This window comes from Physeter macrocephalus, chromosome 19 (assembly GCF_002837175.3).
Source record: "Physeter macrocephalus isolate SW-GA chromosome 19, ASM283717v5, whole genome shotgun sequence".
Taxonomy (NCBI): domain Eukaryota; kingdom Metazoa; phylum Chordata; class Mammalia; order Artiodactyla; family Physeteridae; genus Physeter; species Physeter macrocephalus.
The window spans coordinates 4529283-4547719 of NC_041232.1; the positions used below are offsets into that span (position 1 = coordinate 4529283).

The 18437-nt window shown below is 39.8% G+C and overlaps 1 protein-coding gene and 1 long non-coding RNA gene across 3 annotated transcripts in view; one reads left to right on the plus strand and one right to left on the minus strand.

The window, feature by feature from the left end:
• The window catches only part of LOC102977815 (uncharacterized), a 46198-nt gene extending 38108 nt beyond the window's left edge, over positions 1 to 8090 (plus strand). The window contains exon 4 of the long non-coding RNA XR_449300.3: positions 7754 to 8090. This is a non-coding gene — a long non-coding RNA (uncharacterized lncRNA). The remainder of the gene's footprint in view (positions 1 to 7753) is intronic.
• Positions 1 to 18437, minus strand: part of HORMAD2 (HORMA domain containing 2) — a 91402-nt gene that overhangs the window by 5361 nt on the left and 67604 nt on the right. The gene's annotated exons all lie outside the window — the stretch shown is intronic.

An 18437-nucleotide genomic window follows, 5' to 3' on the forward strand; every position in this document is an offset into this window, starting at 1 on the left:
GGATTTATGTATATGTATAGCTGATTCACTTTGTTATAAAGCAGAAACTAACACACCATTGTAAAGCAATTATACTCCAATAAAGATGTTAAAAAATAAAACAGAAACCTGGGAGTCATCCATGGCTACTCCATCATCCTCACCCTAACATCTAACATCTAACTAATCACTAATTCCAGTTGATCCTACCTCCTTAATATCTTTTGAATCCATCCATTTTTATCTGTTGTCACTGCCTCTGGTTTAGCCCAGGCCAATATCATCTCTCCCAATTACTGGGTCTCAGACTCCTGCTATTACTGCTTCTCTAGTCCATTCTCCAGGCTGGAGCCTAATTAGTCTTTTATTAAATCTGACCACATAGCTCTACTGATTTGCCATCCATCCATTAATGTCTTCCCATTGTTCTCAGGATAAAGTCCAGACTCTTTATGGCCCTGGCCCATCTCTGCAGTTTCATCTTGCTCCAGACTTCCTTGGCCACTTGCAGTTCTCAAATGGGCCCTGCTCACTCCCCTCTGGACTTTGCCTTTGGTGCCCACTCCCATGCTCTGCTTCTCCTTCATCACTGGGCGCAGGGTCCGCCCTGAAGTTTCTTCTGTCTCTTGGCCTCCCTGACACCCTGGCTGTGCTCTGTTCTTACCCCTTTTGTAACATTTACTACATGGTATTATCAGGCCTCCTTACCAGTCTTCTCATCCAGAGTATAAACTCTTTGAGGTTAGTGACAATATCTTAGTCATTTTTGTATTCCCAGTTTCTGGCATCTGGTAGGTGCTCTTAAATTATTGGCTGAATGAATGAATGTGCACTGTGCTGGGCACAAATACCATGTCTCTAGTAATATAAAAATGAATAAGACACAGTTGTTTTCAAGGATTGTCTTATAAGGGAGAGACATTAAGCACATGATTGCAGTATAATGCAATACAACATAATAGACATTCCTTCATTCAACAATTATTAATGATTGGCCAGCTCTGTGAATGGTATTGTTCTAGGTGCTTGGGGCACATTAGTGGAAATACGAGATAAAAATCCCTGCCCTGTAGATTTTACAATCTGGCCATGTTACTTTTTGGCTTAATGATTTCCAATGGCATCTCACTACTTTTAGGACAAAGTCCAAAGTTCCTGCCTTGGCTTTTCATACACCATCAGTGGTTCTTTACATTTCTAGGGAAGGAGAGGGGTCACAGATAGGCTGTAAAACCCTGATGAAAGCTCTGCGGTCATTCCTTAGAATAATTGCTCCCACTCCCACACTCATCCACTGTGATGGGCCGTTTGAGGGGGCTCCAACCCCCCGAATACCTCCCAATTAGAGCCACCCCCACCTCAGGCCTGGCTGTGCCCAGCAGTACCAGCCTCATCTCCTCTACTCTGCCTCTCACTCTCTGCCCTCTCAGTTTTCTGATACCTTGCTTCGTCTTGATTCTGGATCTTTGCACATGATATTCCTTCTGTTGAAAAAGCTCTTTCCCCTACACCAGCCCTCTTTTTGCCTAATTAATTCCTACTCGTTCTTCAGATCTCAGCTGAAAAATTATTTCCTTAAAGAAACTTTCCCTACCCCCATTCCAATTAAGTTAGGTACCCCAGTCATATGCTCTTAATAGAGTTCCAAGAGATCAGGGACATGCCTGTATTGGTCACAACTTACATTAGAAGGGGCTTAATACATTTTGTTCAATGAATGAATGAATGAATGAATGAATCTGTCTTCAAAGAGCACTCTGCCTGCTGTATAGAAAGGTATTGGAGGCATGCTACTGTAGTAGTCAGGTAATAACTTGGATACCAGTGCAGATGGAGAGAAGTCAACAGTGAAATATTTAGAAGGTAGAGTCAGAAGGATGATCAACTTGATACAGTGGTAAAGGAGAGGTAGGTAGGTCAATACTGACTCCTAGTTTCTGGTTTAGCTAACTTCATGGATGGAGGGACTGTTGTCTCAGGCAGAGAACAATGAGAGTTTTGAACCTGCTGTGTTTGGAGTACCTGAGAAACCCCAAGTAGACATATTGAATCGGCAGCTATATGTGGAAATCTGGAGCTCAGGACAAAAGTCTGGGTTGGACACGTAAATTTAAGAGTCATCAGCATATGGAGGCTAATTAATGCCATGGGTGTGGAAGAGATTGCTTATTGAGAGATCAGAGCGTGAGCAGGGAAAGGGGCCAGGACATAGCCGTAAGGAACTCCAGCATTTAGAGATTAGCTGGAAGATGAGCCAACAAAGAAGGTTGAGAAAGAGAGAGAGAAAAGAACTCTAGCAGACTGTCCTACAAAGAAAGCCAAGAGAAGAGAGTTTTAAGAAGAAGGAGTAGAGAAAATGAAAGAGGTGAGGGTGGTGGTCAGTAGTGTCAGGTGTTGCTGAGAGGTCAAGATAAGGACAGAAATATGTCTACTTGATTTAGCCACATGGAGGTTACTAGGGGCATTGGATTGTTCAGGGCAGAAGTTGTTGAATAATGCATAAAAAAATTAAAGAAATTGAGACAGCAAGTATGCAAAATTTTATCAAAATCAAGAGGGAGTGACCAGCTCAGCCTGGGGAATTTAGAGAAGGCTCCTTAGCAGAAGAGGGATGTTGAGCTGGGTCTTGAAGAATGAGTAGAAGTTCACCGTACTGGAGATGGGGGTGGGTAGGAGAGGTCCTTCTAGGTGGAAGGTTCATTCAGCATGTTTAAAGACACTAAGGCATAAAAAGACACGGAAGGTATATGGGACAGTGAGAAATGTCCCTTCATTAGATTGGCTCTTAGGGTGAGGTGTTATATATCCAACACACTCCTGTTAAAAATGAATGTAAATTCCCCTGGAATTATTACTCAATATGATGTTAGTGTAAATTAACTTATCAAATGGTCTCTAAGTGGCAGCCTGCTGAAAGCAGGGCCTCACAGGCTTTGGGAAGAAGACAGATAAGTATCAATATAGAAAAAGCAGTTCAGGGCAGTATGCTTTGCTTTAGGAGGTAGATCTGTGTGGGGGACCAAGGGGTGGGCAGCCCCAGACACCCAGGAAATATCGTGAGTACTTCTGTGCCTGGGGTGAGAGTGCAGTGAATTTTGCTTACTTCAAAATTGTCAGGTCATGGGCTTCCCTGGTGGCGCAGTGGTTGAGAGTCTGCCTGCCGATGCAGGGGACGCAGGTTCGTGCCCCAGTCCGGGAAAATCCCACATACTGTGGAGCGGCTGGGCCCGTGAGCCATGGCCACTGAGCCTGCACGTCTGGAACCTGTGCTCCGCGACGGGAAAGCCCAGAACAGTGAGAGGCCCGTGTACCGCAAAAAAAAAAAAAAAAAGGTCAGGTATGGCAAAACGTTTTTCTTTAGAAAGACGTTCCTAGCTCAAGGAAATTTATGATTCACAGAGGGTCTGTGCCCCTATAAGTAAGGTATAGCAGTGATGTTAGTTTTGAATCCTTTCCCTTAACATTTATCTTTTTGTACAATGAAAGGTAGATCAACAGCAATTATAAAATAAATGCTATTAGCATAAATGGAGCTCGTGTTAACATTGTGATGAATGAGCAGTAAGAAACCAAATACCTAAAGAGAATGCTTACCTCCAACTCCAGTAGAGCTGTGAACTCTCTGATATGTTGGGAAGTGTCTCATGTTTTACTGAGATTTATGAAGAGTTTGCCCATTAACTTACTTTCTTGATTTTCTGTAGTTTATGCCCAGGGTTCTGGACCATGTTTATCTCTATTTGGGAGGTAAATATGTATTCTCCTTAGAGTCATAATCACATATTTCCATTAATCTCTAAAAGTTATTATATCGGTTCTGCCTTCCTCTATATTTTCTAAGGCATCATATGGCTTTAAAGTTCTATAATTAATTCATTTATTCAACAGATGTTTTTGAGCATCTTCTCTGTGTCAGACATTGTGCTGAGCACTAAAGACAAAGCTGATCAAGACATACTTCAAGTCCTTAAAGAGATTATGGTGGGGAAACAAACTGGCTACAGATGAAATGATAGAGTCACGTATAGGGTACAGTAAAGGTTCCAAAAAGATCTTATCAGCTCTTCCTGGGGAGGCCTGGCAAGGCTTCAAAGGAGATGTGAAACTTGAACTAAGTACTGCAAGATGAGCAGACATTCACCAGGCAAATGGCATTAGGGACTGATCTTGCAGAGAGAACATTCTAGACAAAAGCACAGGGATGGAGATATAAAGCAGAATACTCCTGGAGAATTGGGAATTGTTCAGTGGGACTAACAGGAAAGGCATAGGGTGGTGGGCTGGGTCAGACAATGTCATTCTCCGAAGTTTGGACTTTGTACTATAGTGGAGTGCCGCTGAAGGGTTCTAAGAGCAGATTTGTTTTAGAAAAGTCCCTATGTCAGCATTGTGAGGGGTGAGCTGGGGAGGAGTGTGACAAGAAGCAATGAGGCTACTTCAAGCAAGAACAAGAGCAGCAGTGAGTTTCGACAGGAGAGGGCTAAAGTGGCAGAGGGCCGAGGAGAGAGAGAATGAAGGCCTGAACCTGAACCCTAACATATCTTTGCCATTCATTGTAATGGGCACAGAGGTGGCAAAAGAAAGAAAAGTAAAAAATGACAAGAATTACCGAGGTTTCTGGTAATGCCATTGACAAAGATGGGAAACATAGGAAGGAAGCTAAGGGGGTGGGTGGTAGAAACAAGGTGGGGAGGATGGATGGAGAAATAACTGACTCTGTTTTCAAGATTCTGAATTGGAGGTGAGATATCCAAATGAAGATGTCCACCAGAGCACTGCCTATGTGACCTGGAGCTCAGGATGGAGGACACTGCATCAGGAGCACGTGTAGAAAGTGTATTCACTTTGGATAAAAGACGGGCTATTACTTGAGGTCTGCAGGAGGGTGGTAAAAGTAGATATAGATACAGGTACATCTTTAAATAGGGGGGCAGGAAGTTGAATGATCTATACCTGATGGCCTTAATTATTTCTATGAAGTAGAGTTTAGGTCATCTGTTTAGAAAGGGAGTGAATTGTCATGGGTGGCACTTAAGACACTTATGTGATAAAAGTATGGACAATGGGAAAGGAGCCAATAATGGACTTTCAAAACTAATAGTTATTGCTTAGAATCCAGATAACTGTAAGATATATCACCTTCAAATTAAAATATTTAAGTTTGACATATTAAAATTTTTGCTCTTCTTTTTACAAACATTTGAAGGCTTACAACAGACTGTGCTAAGAACATCACAAATGTTATGTCATTTATTCCTTGCAATAACTATGTGGACAGGGAGGGGTTTTTTATTCCTCTTCTACAGATTTAGAAACTGAAGCTCAGAGAAGTGAAATGACTTGTCCAGTTCACACATTTAGTAAGTAGAAGTCTTGAACACAGGTCTCCTGACTTCAAATTTAGTGCTCCTTATAATTTGCTTTCAACCCAAAGGGGAAAACAAAGATAGGAAATTGCAGGAGAGGCTGTCAGAACCCTATGTAGGGTTCTTGGGCTTCTATCTGCGGTTGACCATTTTGGGACATAGCCTACTGGGACCTCAAACTAAAGCCAAAACTGAGTTCATTGATTTTCCTTTGTAACCAATTTTTCCTCATGACTTTTCAATTTCTGTTAATCACCATTTCCCAGTCATCAAAGGTGGAAAACACAGTCACCCTAGATTCCTCTCTCATTTCCTAATGCCTACACAGAGTTCTTGTAATGAGTAAATGAAATAGCACAGATAGAGCACCTGGTACATCTCATATGTGCGAGTCATTTAGTGACTGGTGGCTGTTATCATCTCTACTGCCACAGGTATCCCTACTCCAGCCAAACTGGATCCTTGTGGTTTGAAAGGCTGAAAAATGGGCCACCAAAAGATTGTTCATGTCGTAGTCCCTGGAGCCTGTGAATGTTACCTTATTTGGCAAAAAAGGCACGGGGTGGGGGGGGCAGTCTTTGCAGATGTGATTAAGGATCTTGAGATGAAGAGATTATCCTGGATTATCCAGGCAGACCCTACATATAAGGACATATAGTCTTATAAGAGGGAAGCAGAGGGAGATTGGAACACTGACAGAAGAGAAGACAGTGTGACTGCTGAGGCAGAAACTGGAGTGATGTGGCCACAAGCCAAGGAACGCCAGCAGCCACCAGATGCTGGAAAAAGCAAAGAACCAACTCTCCCCTAGAGCTTTTAGAGGGGGTATGGCTTGATTTCAGCCCAGTGACACTGATTTTGGACTTCTGGCCTCTAGTGAGAGAATACATTCCTGATGTTTTAAGCCACTAAATTTGTGGTAATTTGTTATAGCAGCCCTAGGAAACTAATACAGTTATTCCCCAAACACACCTCATTCTTTTCCCTCTTCTCTATTTCCTCCACATTTCAGAATACAGAAATCTTCTATTACTTGCTCTCTTAAATTTTGAATAATTCCTTCAAGATCAGTCTCTAAAAGTATTTCATCCACAGAGCCTTTCCTGTTTCTTTAATCTAATATGAACTTTCTTTCTTGAGCGAATACCCACAGCCCATTTTTTGTAATTAAGTTTTCCTGACAGCATTAATATTTGTAAACAATTTGTCCTTTACCTGGGACAGGGTTTTCTTCTTTAGGAATTCATTTATATTAATATTATGATCTTTAGACTCTCTGCAATGCTTTACGTGGTGTCTCACATCAGTAATTCTTTTACTACCTACCTCTACTACCTACAGAAGTATTCAATTACATAGTTATTCACATAGCCTAAAGCTGCACTGTCTATTATGGTAGACATTAGCCATACATGACCATTTAAATTTAAATTAATCAAAATTAAATAAAATTTAGAATTCAGTTCCTCAGTTGCTTTAGTCACATTTCAAGTGTTCAAAAGTCACATGTGGGTGCTCAGTTCAAGTGCTGAATAAATAACCACATATCAGACATCACAGATATAGAACATTTTCATCGTCACAGAAGTTCTACTGGACAGAACTGCTTTACAGAGGCAATCTATATAATGCAAGCAAACAAGTTTTCCTAGGGACCATGGTGATAATAGAAATACAGAAATTAGAAATAAATTTTCCTCAAAATGCAAAGACGTGTTATTGTAAAAATGTCACAATTTTCCCAAGATAATTTTATCAAACCAATGCAATCCCCATCAATATCCTAATAATATGTCTTTTGGAACTTATTAAGATGACTCTAGTAGTCGTCTAGAAGTGAAAATACACAGGAAAATCTCTCAAATACTGAAATAGAGGAACTATGAGGGGAAAAAGAGTTGCCCATCCATACAGCAAAACATAAATCTAGAGTAATTAAAACACAATAGTAGTAATATAGGAATAGACATATGGATCAATACAGTAAAATAGAATAGCAAGTATAAAAACCTATATATCTATGGGTTTTTAATTTATGATAAAAGTGGCATTCAAATTAGCAGGGAAAGGGTAGACAATTCAAGTGGTACCAACACAATGGGAAAACTTTCTCACACCAGGAAAAAAAATATTCTAGCTAGCTTAGGGAGCCAAAAGTAAAAAGCAAAACTACTTCATTAGAAGAAAATGTAGAAAAACTTATCAGAAGAAAATATGGAAAAATTTGTTTACAGCTTTAGCACTGTAAAAGCCATTTTAAGCAAGTATGAAATGATGAAACCATGGAAAGTTACCCTGTGTTCCTAAATTGGAAGACATAATATTGTTAAGATGTCAATACTACCCGAAGCAATCTACAGATTCAATACAATCCCTGTCAAAATCCTAATGACGTTATTTTTTTGCAGAAATAGAAAAATCCGTTCTAAAATTCATATGAAATCTCACGGGACCCTGAATTGCCAAAACAACCTTGGAAGAGAAGAACAAAGTTGAAAGCCTCACACTTCCAGATTTCAAAATTTACAACAAAGCTACAGTGATCAAAATGTGGTAATGGGCTTCCCTGGTGGCGCAGTGGTTGAGAGTCCGCCTGCCGATGCAGGGGACACGGGTTCGCACCCCGGTCCGGGAAGATCCCACATGCCGCGGAGCGGCTGGGCCCATGAGCCATGGCCGCTGAGCCTATGCATCTGGAGCCTGTGCTCCGCAGCAGGGGAGGCCACAGCAGTGAGAGGCCCGCGTACCGCAAAAAAAAAAAAAAAAAAAAAAAAAAAAAAAAAGTGGACAAAAGACCTCAATAGGCATTCCTCCAAAGAAGATACAGAAGTGGCCAATAAGCAAATGAAAAGATTCTCAATATCACTAATCATTAGGGAAATGCAAATCAAAACCACAGTGAAATAACACTTCACACCCATTAGGATGGCTATTAGTTAAAACAAACAAAAAACACCCAGAAAATAACAAGTATTGGAGATGATGTGGAGAAACTGGAACCCTTGTGCATTGCTGGTGGGAATGTAAAATGGTGCAGCTGCTATGGAAAACAGTATGGCAGTTCCTCATAAAATTAAAAATAGAATTACCATATGATCCAACAATTTCACTTCTAGGTATATACCCGAAAGAACTGAAAGCATAAACTTGAACAGATATTTCTACACTCATGTTAATAGCAGCATAATTCACAATAGCCAAAAAGTGGAAGCAACCTAAATGTCCATAGATAGATGATTGGGTAAACAAAATGTGGTATATACATACAATGGAATATTATCTAGTCTTGAAAGGGAGGGAAATTCTGACACATGCTACAACATGGATGAACCTTGAAGACATTATGCTAAGTGGAATAAGCCAGTCACAAAAGAACAACTAGTGTATGATTCCACTTATATGAAGCACCTAGAGTAGTCAAATTCATAGAGACAAAGTAGAATGGTGGTTGCCAGGGGCTGAGGAGAGAGATGGGAAGTCACTGTTTAATTAGTATGGAATTTCAGTTTGGGAAGATGAAAAAAGTTCTGGAGATGGTTATATAACAGTGTGAATGCCACTGAACTGTACACTTAAAAAATAGTTAAAATGATAAATTTTCTGTTATATATATTTTACCTCAGTGAAAAATAAAAAGTGGCACGTGATTTTAAAAAAGATGAAACTGTAAGGAAAACGACCTTTGAACAGGACAATCTGGAGGATTTACAAAAATTTCAAGTGCACATCTAGTCATCTATTCTAGAGAAAAGTCCCCATATGCACACAAAGAGTCATGTTCAAGGACATTCCCTGAAACAATGTTCCTAAGGAAAAGTGAAAACAACTTAAATGTTCCAGTAATACTAAGGAATACTATGCAGTATTTAAAAAGAATGGAGTTAATCTAAATATACCAACAAGGAAAAATCTCTAAGACATACGTTAAGTGAAAAAAGCAAGTTTCAGGAAAAGATATTATCCCATTTATGCTTTTAAACTACCCACAAATAGGGACATCCCTGGTGAGGCACTGGTTAAGAATCTGCCTGCCAATGCAGGGGACACAGGTTAAAGCACTGGCCCGGGAAGATCCCACATGCTGCGGAGCAGCTAAGCCCATGCGCCACAACTACTGAGCCTGCGCTCTAGAGCCTGCGAGCCACAACTACTGAAGCCTGTGTGCCTAGAGCCCGAGCTCCGCAGCAAGAGAAGCCTCTGCAATTAGAAGCCCACGCACTGCAAAGAAGAGTAGCCCCCGCTCACTGCAACTAGAGAAAGCCCGCTCACAGCAATGAAGACCCAACGCCGCCAAAAATAAATAAATTTTTAAAAATCCACAAATATATGCATATATGTGTATATATATTTATGCATGTATCTATTTATGTATGTATACTATATATACATTCATACCTATACATGTATATACCGCTGTCCAATAGAAATAGAATGCACAATTATAAAATTAAATTTTTTAGTAGGTACATTTTAAAAAGTAAAGGAAACAGATGAAATTAAATTTTAATAATTATTTAATCCAATATATCAAAAATATTATTTCAATATGTAATCAATATGAAAACAGATATTTTACAATTTTTATACTATGTCGTTACAATCCAGTATGTATTTTATACTTACAGCACATCTCAACTCAAATTAGCCACATTTCAAGTAGTTAATAGCCACATATAGCTAGTGGCTACCATATTGGTCAGCACATCTTTTGTGTGTGTGTGTGTGTGTGTGTGTGTGTGTGTATGTGTATGTATGTGTGTTTTAAATACAAAATCAGTGGTATAGAATACCCTTATTGATAGTGTTTGAATTATCTGTGAGAATGTATTCATGTAAAACTTATATAATTAAAGTTATATTAAAAATATAAAGTTCCATATTAGTTTGCTTATTGTTAAAATTATATCTTTTATGAACTGATGTGTTTATAATCAACATGGTTTATCTCTTTGTTTTCCTTTATTTCAATGTGATGAAAGCTTTATTATGAAACTATTTTAATTTGTTAACTGGAAAGTTAATAAAAGAACATTAAAACCTTTAAAGTTGGGCTTTCCTGGTGGCGCAGTGGTTGAGAGTTCGCCTGCCGATGCGGGGGACGCAGGTTCGTGCCCCGGTCCGGGAAGATCCCACAGGCCGCGGAGCGGCTGGGCCCGTGAACCATGGCCGCTGAGCCTGCGCGTCCGGAGCCTGTGCCCCGCAACGGGAGAGGCCACAACAGTGAGAGGCCCGCGTACCGCAAAAAAACAAACAAACAAAAAAAAAACTTTAAAGTTTGTTTGGCTTCCGTTTTACAGTTATAAAGTATTCTAAACTATTATTAGATCCTTCTCAGTAGAAAAATGTCAGCTACTTTCCTACCTTGAAATGCCTGAGTAATTAACTATTAACTCTGTGGTAGCTAAAGGTAGACATATAAAACACATATAAACACACTCAAGCACATACTTGAAGTAATTATAAAAATGAAAAAGTTGTTTTTGGTTTGTGGCATGTAGGAGGAAACCTACAGGCAATGATATGATGATGTTATTAGATGTACTAAACTTGACATAGGTTTGCTGATTCTTCAAAAAAGAGATGAACAGATAATAGTTACAGAATTGGAAATGTGATACCCTGCTTCTCATAGACTTGCTATGTAGGTCATTTGCTTGAGTCTGAGTCTCTATAAAGTGCTTCAGCAGGTGTTGAAAGGAACATAGTATAACTGTAAGTACAGAAATGACTATAGAGATAGGCCCCATAAAATAGAAAAAGACCACTATGGTATGAAGACTGTCTGAGATGGAAGATCTCTATGGGTGTGACATCCAGACCTCGGGTCATAACTGCCTACTCTTGCTGGCAGGAAGGAGGGGGCAAAGCAGATGACACTTAAGAACTCTGGCATTCCCTGAACAGTTCTTCCATACAAGGTGGAGGCAGAGTGGCAAAGATACATTCACTAAGAAGTCAGATTTTCACTTTAAACTGGCCCTAAGTTCACTTGAAGAAAAAAAGAAAAAAAACTAAAAAGAAGTAGTTGAGCATTTAGAGTGAGGATAAGTTTTATATGAGGGACAGACACCTAACCTTAATTTTTACTTTACTTTTTCAGCCAACAGTGAAACATTTTCAAAGTTTTTAACAGAAAATGAAAATAATCATACCTCTCCTTCTGATCTACTTTTATTTTTTAATATATTTGAATCCTTTCCTATAATTAACAGAACTTTCCATTCAGTTCACATCTAGTTATTTAATTGCCTGGTTCCCTTTTCTTGATTTTATTTATCTATTTCAATAACTAATATAGTCACATAGAATAAAATTCAAAATGTAAAATAAAGGTATACAGTGAGATTCTCCCTGCCATCCCAGAGCCACTCAATTCCCTGCCTAGAAGGCAACCACTGATAGCAGTTTCTTGTACATCCCTCCAGAAACTTGTTTTCATTTTGAAATAAACTGTACCACTAAAAAACTTAAACTGCTATAAAATTCACAATATCATCCTCTTCAAATTGTTTTACTAAAGCTGGATCAGGCCTGGCCTGATGAGGAAGTGGAGGGTTGTGACCAAGTAACCGACCTATCTGCAGGGTCATTCCTGGTCTCATATCAGATGGAGGTGGGCTTTCTTCCCATTGTCTCCAGTTATCTTCCCCATCTGGAGACCACATGTTTTCCTCCTGACTAAAGGAAATGAAAGAGAACCAAACTGTAGAAGGGTAAAAAGGAGGGTCGGGAAGGCAGAGATTCAAGGTACCATGCTAAGTGCTGTGGTGGTGATGGGAACAGCAGGATGACACGGCAGGGATGGGCAGCAGAGTGTCTCAAGGTAGTGAGGAACACAGATGTAGAAACAGTGAACTCTAACCAACATCTAACACAGGTAAGATGAAGTAAGGGCTAAATAAACATACAAGCAGGATGCTGTAGGAATGTAGAGGGAGAAGGCAAATAGGGGGAGGGACTTCAAAAATTAGCCCGGGTCTGGTTGAGCATGTCTGATGAGCTTCTTCTCAAAACAGCACATGTTGGGCTTCCCTGGTGGCGCAGTGGTTGAGAGGCCGCCTGCCGATGCAGGGGACACGGGTTCGTCCCCTGGTCCGGGAAGATCCCACGTGCCACGGAGCGGCTAGGCCCGTGAGCCATGGCCGCTGAGCCTGCGCGTCCGGAGCCTGTGCTCCACAACGGGAGAGGCCACAACAGTGAGAACAGTGAGAGGCCCGCGTACCGCAAAAACAAAAAACAGCACATGTTTTTCCCTGACTCATGAAAACCTAGAGCTGGGAGAATGCCAGACCAGTGTGCTGAAGCTCAGTCAGTAGGGAAGTCTTTTAAAACCAATATGGAGGGACTTCCCTGGTGGCACAGTGGTCAAGAATCCGCCTGCCAATGCAGGGGACACGGGTTTGAGCCCTGGTCCAGGAAGATCCCACATGCCACGGAGCAACTAAGCCCGTGCGCCACAACTACTGAGCCTGAGCGCCACTACTACTGAAGCCCACGTGCCTAGAGCCCATGCTCCACAACAAGAGAAGCCACGGCAATGAGAAGCCCACGCACTGCAACAAAGAGCAGCCCCCGCTCGCCGCAACTAGAGAGAGCCCATGTGCAGCAACGAAGACCCAACGCAGCCAAAAATAAATAAATAAATAAATAATTTTAAAAAACAATATGGAGAGGAAGAACTAAGAACTTGCACACAGACAAACATAAGGATGAATAATAACAGTCCCGCTGCAGCTTACAACTCGTCTTTGTTGTGAATCTGAGAAAAAACATGAACATTTTCCAAAGCTTTACTAATTAATTAAATCGGAACGGCCAGGCGTTGCTCACCTCCAGGGGGCGCCATTCACATTGCTATCTATGTTTTAGGTAACCCGCCCCCCCCGGAATTTTGCACAATCAATACAACCATGCATGGCAACCCTGGTAGGGCAAACGTCACTTTTTTTTTACTACCACTTTCTAAATTTCCCCATCACTAAATTTTTACTTGGGATACAGGATATTCCTTTTGGCTAATATTTCCTATGACAAGAAAAAAACATATTTAAAATACGAACACATTTTCTTAAAAACCCAAGGTTGTTGAGTATAAACTGCAGTATAGCTATGCTACAGAATATGGCTAGATTATATACCTAAAGTATGACATACTGTACATATTTTCCAACCTATAAAGATTTTCCATGATGGGGTAGGGCTGCTCAGTCTCAAATTAAATACTATTTATTTAGAAATGTAAGGCTATTTCAAATCAAGCTGGGCCAGAGAGCAGGGTGGAATAGTATTATTGTTGCAGGGCATCTAGCACATTTTTACTCTGAGGCTTTCAGATTTAATGATTAAAAGTTGAAAGTTTCTCCTTGTTTTAGAAGAAGAGTTTTTCTGTTTTCCCCCAGCATCTCTCTTTTCACTGCCATTATCTAATTCAGCAGTGTAAAGACATCTACCAATTTGGAAAAGAATACGACGGTGGGTCACATGAAAGAATAAAAAAACGAGATGTGAAATTGATTTTTGTGTTTAAAATTATGCCACCATAGTTCATAATTCCTGGTTCGAATATTCCTGATTAGGAAGTGTCTAACCAAGTGAAATCAAGAAATACTTGTCATCATTAGACACTGTTGTGTTTTGTTCTCTTCTCTGTGCTTTGCATTAATTGGTGAATATTCAGGAACCAATCTTTTAAGTTGTTGGGTTTTTTTTTTTTCTGGTGGGTATTGAGCTAATTCCTAGTGGTTTTTAGAATTCACCCACATGTTCCCTTTTTGTGGAAATATTTACGCTGGGGATTTCCACTAAGGGAATTAGAGTTAATTGAACTCTTTGGTTTGGGGGGTGGGAGGGGAGGTTGGAGGCAGGGACGTGGCAGCTGAGGCCATACTTCTATTAGTACCTTTCTTTTTCTTGCCCCACTCTGTATCCATACACATAAGACTTAATCTAACAGGTCCTCATGGGATATCATATATGTAAAATAAGATCACGTATTTGAAAATGTTTGGCACAGTATCTGGTACATGTTAATCACTCAATACAAATTGGTTGTATCTAGTTGAACATTGCCTAATTTTGGTGAATATGTGGTTGCTATAAATGAAATGTGCCCTAAACTGGCATAGGGATTTTTAAAAATCCAACTTATCCTGGGGTATGAGAAGTATACGGGATCTCTGAGTGATAAGTGAGATTATACGTTCAGTAACGGTCTTCCACTTCAACTTTCAGCTACAAACTTGCACTGAAAACTGAAATGCATACAAACTGAGACATCCTCTCAAATCCCACCCAAGAAGCAATGAATAAGCTTGAAAAATTATTCATCTGGTTATTTTCATGGTATAGTGCAAAGACTGAGAACAAGGGGGCTGGGTTCCATCACTGACTTGCAAGTTTCCATCACAGTAAAAAAAAAAAAAAAAAAAAAAAAAGGGAGGGGGATAGTATTTGCCATGTACCAAACAGCAATGCTTTGAGGATTAATGACATAATGTCTGTAAAGAGGTTTGGAGCTCCTTGGAAAAAAGACACTACATAAATATAAAGTAGTATTAATATTTAGGCTTAGTCCACAATGTGAGACCTGCTTTCTTTGGCTCATGAGGTCATCAGCAGTTTTGTAAGGTGTGCTCAAACACCCACAGAGGAGCCTTGTTAGCTTCCTCGTAAGTGCACTGTAAAGTTAATCTGGACCCACCTGGTGGGAGCAGTCACAGAGGCCGTGTTCCCTTTTCATGGTCTCCAAGAGGGTACAGATGGAGAGTGTTTGACTCCCTGAAGGAATGAGACATGGCCAAGAGAGCACTCAACAGCATTTAGGACTTCCCAGGAATGCAGTGGGAGTTTGGGAACGTTTTGCCTTAGAATTAAACAAAAGTCCAGTCTATCATATCTTGATTTAGAAGAAAGGCTAAATTTGCCTTTCTCAGACAAAGAAAGTTGGGAGTAACAGTAGGAATGAGAAAGCTACTTCTTGGAATGGTTAGTTTATATCTTTAAAGGATTTGGAAGCAGACTTGGGTATTTTTGTCCTGGGAAAGTTGTGGTCTCCAGGGGCTGTCTGTAGTCTCATTGATGGCCACATTCTGACTCCTCATCAGTGCTTCATCTCTGTGAAATAGTTATCAAGGGCGATCTTGCAGAGGTCTAACCGAATGATTATAATGTTATTGTGATGAAATATTTTCATTTCTCAGTTTTAAAAGATAAAATTAATTTTGAGCCTCAGGCATCAGAAACCACCATCTTCAAGAATATAAGGTTCATGAATTTACCATAATCACTAGCACTTGATAGTGATTCTGAGGCTGTGTCCATAATACCAAAATATTTGAACAAAAGATGGAAAAATATGAAGAAATATTTCTTTTTTTATCTGGGTGTTTTGTTTCTACATTGATCTAGGTTGGGTATTCTTTCAGAAATGATTTGGCTTCTTGTCCACTGATTCCTATGGTATTTCAGATTGATATTGACAATATGTATTTTTTAGGAGAAAGGAAACAGAAATGTTATCACCTTCTCAAATTGTAGTCAAATCTACACTAACTAGAAAGCTTTTTCTAAATAAAATATTGACTTTAATTCTTCTTCCTCTTCCTGTCCCTCGATGAGCAGTTCAGTCCTAACACCAGTGTCAGGTGTGGCAGAGCCAGAGAGGTGTGTGCACAGAGGGGAATCAGAACCTGAACAGTGTGAGGAGAGCCTCCATGTGGAGGACGGGCCTAGCGTGAGAAGTCAGAGGCTGAATGGAGTGAGGAGGGCCTCACAAGTATGGGTGACTCACAGGGGGTGTCAGAGCCTGAGCAGGGTGAGATAGGTATCTATATGTGTGTGGGGAAGGTGGCAAGGATGGGAGCTTGGTTACATTCGAGGGGACAGATAACATAAGTAAATATGTTAAGTATAATAGGGGCCAGGTTTCTCACTGATGGAGAAAGAAATGACAAATACAGAAAGTGAGAAAACTAGAATGATTTCTGTAGTATTAGATTGGAATTGGTGGTATAGGTGTGAATTCATGATAGGAAAATAATAATTGTGTATTGGACAGTGGAGAGTGGGAGTGAACACCTGATTAAAGTGGGTCAAAGAGAATAGAGAGCAGGGAAGTGGACACAGCAAGCATAGACAATTCTCTTGCAAGATAGATACGATTTAGGTCAATAGAAAGAGGAAAGGCATTCCAAGCAAGAGAAAGTATATTTGTTAAGATATGGAGGCAGAAACAAACTTGGCTTGTTCTTTTGACAGTGAGAAAACAGACTTAAGGAAGGGGAAACAGGTTGGGTAATAGTGGGAAGTAAGACAGGTAACATGAAGCCATTTCATGAGTGGCCTGAAAGCCAGGTAGAGGTGTTTAGACTTGATGTATTAGGAAATAGGAATCATGAGAGATTTTGATTAAGGAAGTGATATGATGAAAGTTGTCTTTAAAGAAGATTAGACTGGCAGTGGTATATGGGATAGAGCAGGAGGCTGTGGGAGAGCCTGGAAGCTGTAGCAGCAATTCAAATGCAAGAGGATGAAGGCCTGGACTCCAGTTTTGGCAGTAAGAACAGACTGGAAAAGGAAGGCTTGGAGGAATTTTGATACCTGACTGAATAAATAAGAATGATTTCAAGATTCTGAACTTAAGACATTGAGAGGATAAAGGAAACTGCTGAGAGGCAGGGAAACTGGGTAAGGAAAGTTGTTCTGGATGTGGAAAGGGGAGGGCAGTGGTGAATAAAAAGATGAGCATACTAGGTTTGACATGATAGTGAGATATCAAAGTGGAAATGCCCAACAGAAGATTAAAGATATAGAACTGAAGCTGTTCAGTGCTGATGGTCAGGGCACAAGATAAGACTTTTGGGAGTCAACAGCACACATGTGATGATTAAAGCCCTGAGAATGGATGAATCCTCCAAAGTATGTAGACATTGAAGATTATATAGTCAGGGCCTTGGAGAGGTTGGGCTTTGCCCACAGTTAGAGGTGGGAGAAGGAACAAAAGTAACAGAGAGAAGCGGATGACAGCACAGACAGATGGAAAGAGAATGAGAACAGTATAATGTCATAGAAATAAAAAGGAACATTTAAAAGAGAGTATAGAGTCAACATCATAAAACAGGCCAAGAAGATTGAAAAAAGGAGTAAAGACAGTGAGATCTCTTAATTAAAAGTCATTGTTAGGAATAGTGAAGGAAAGTGAAGATGACTGAAGAAGCCAGCTTTCTGATTCAAAGAGCAGGTGAGAAGGGGTACAGTAAATGGAAAGCCTCTTATGAAAAATTTGGTAAGGAAACAGCACAGTAACTAGAGGAGTAATCAGGATCACGTGAAGGCTTTTTCTTTCTAATGTTTAGAACAACTTCATTCAAATTTTCCTCCTCACCTTCTACTCAGAATTTCAAAAGTCTTGCTTTTGAACAAAGTCAGGATTATGACACAAAGCATCCAAAACCAAGTGGAAGAATGTGATCTCTGTGTGTTCTTCTAAGTTAATAGGACAGTATCTTTGTGGACTTTTAAACTATCTTATACTAATATTTTTTTCCTAAATTGAAACTATGGATGTTCTAGCAAGCTCTGAAAAGATAGAGTATGCATGAAAAGTTTAAAACATGTAAATATTTTCAGATAATATCATTATTATATCCAGTGGCCTTCTACCCATCTGAGATATTTATTTCCAAGTGGAAGACTCTGAGCTAATATTCTCTTCTTGAAACCATTTAGACTTAAATTCTTTAAATATGATTTTTGTAGTATCTTTATAGTATTATGAAGTGTTTTTTATGTTACAATTGTTGAGCAACACTTTACCAACTCTCAGAAATCCTGTCTAAAGCAAGTAATAATACCTTTATTCTTCAGACCAAAATGCTTAAAGAAAAAAATGCATTGCTGGTCCTATAAAGTAATACTTGACATATTTATTTTTTTAGGAGTATATTTACTGACTTCTGGTTAAAGATGGTAGATGGACACGCCATCAACATTTATTTAGTTTCCTCCCCAAACCTCTTTAGAATGACACTAAAGAGATTTATTTAAAGAGTAGAAACCCCAAAGGACAGAAAGTATAAGAGAGAAAACAGCAAT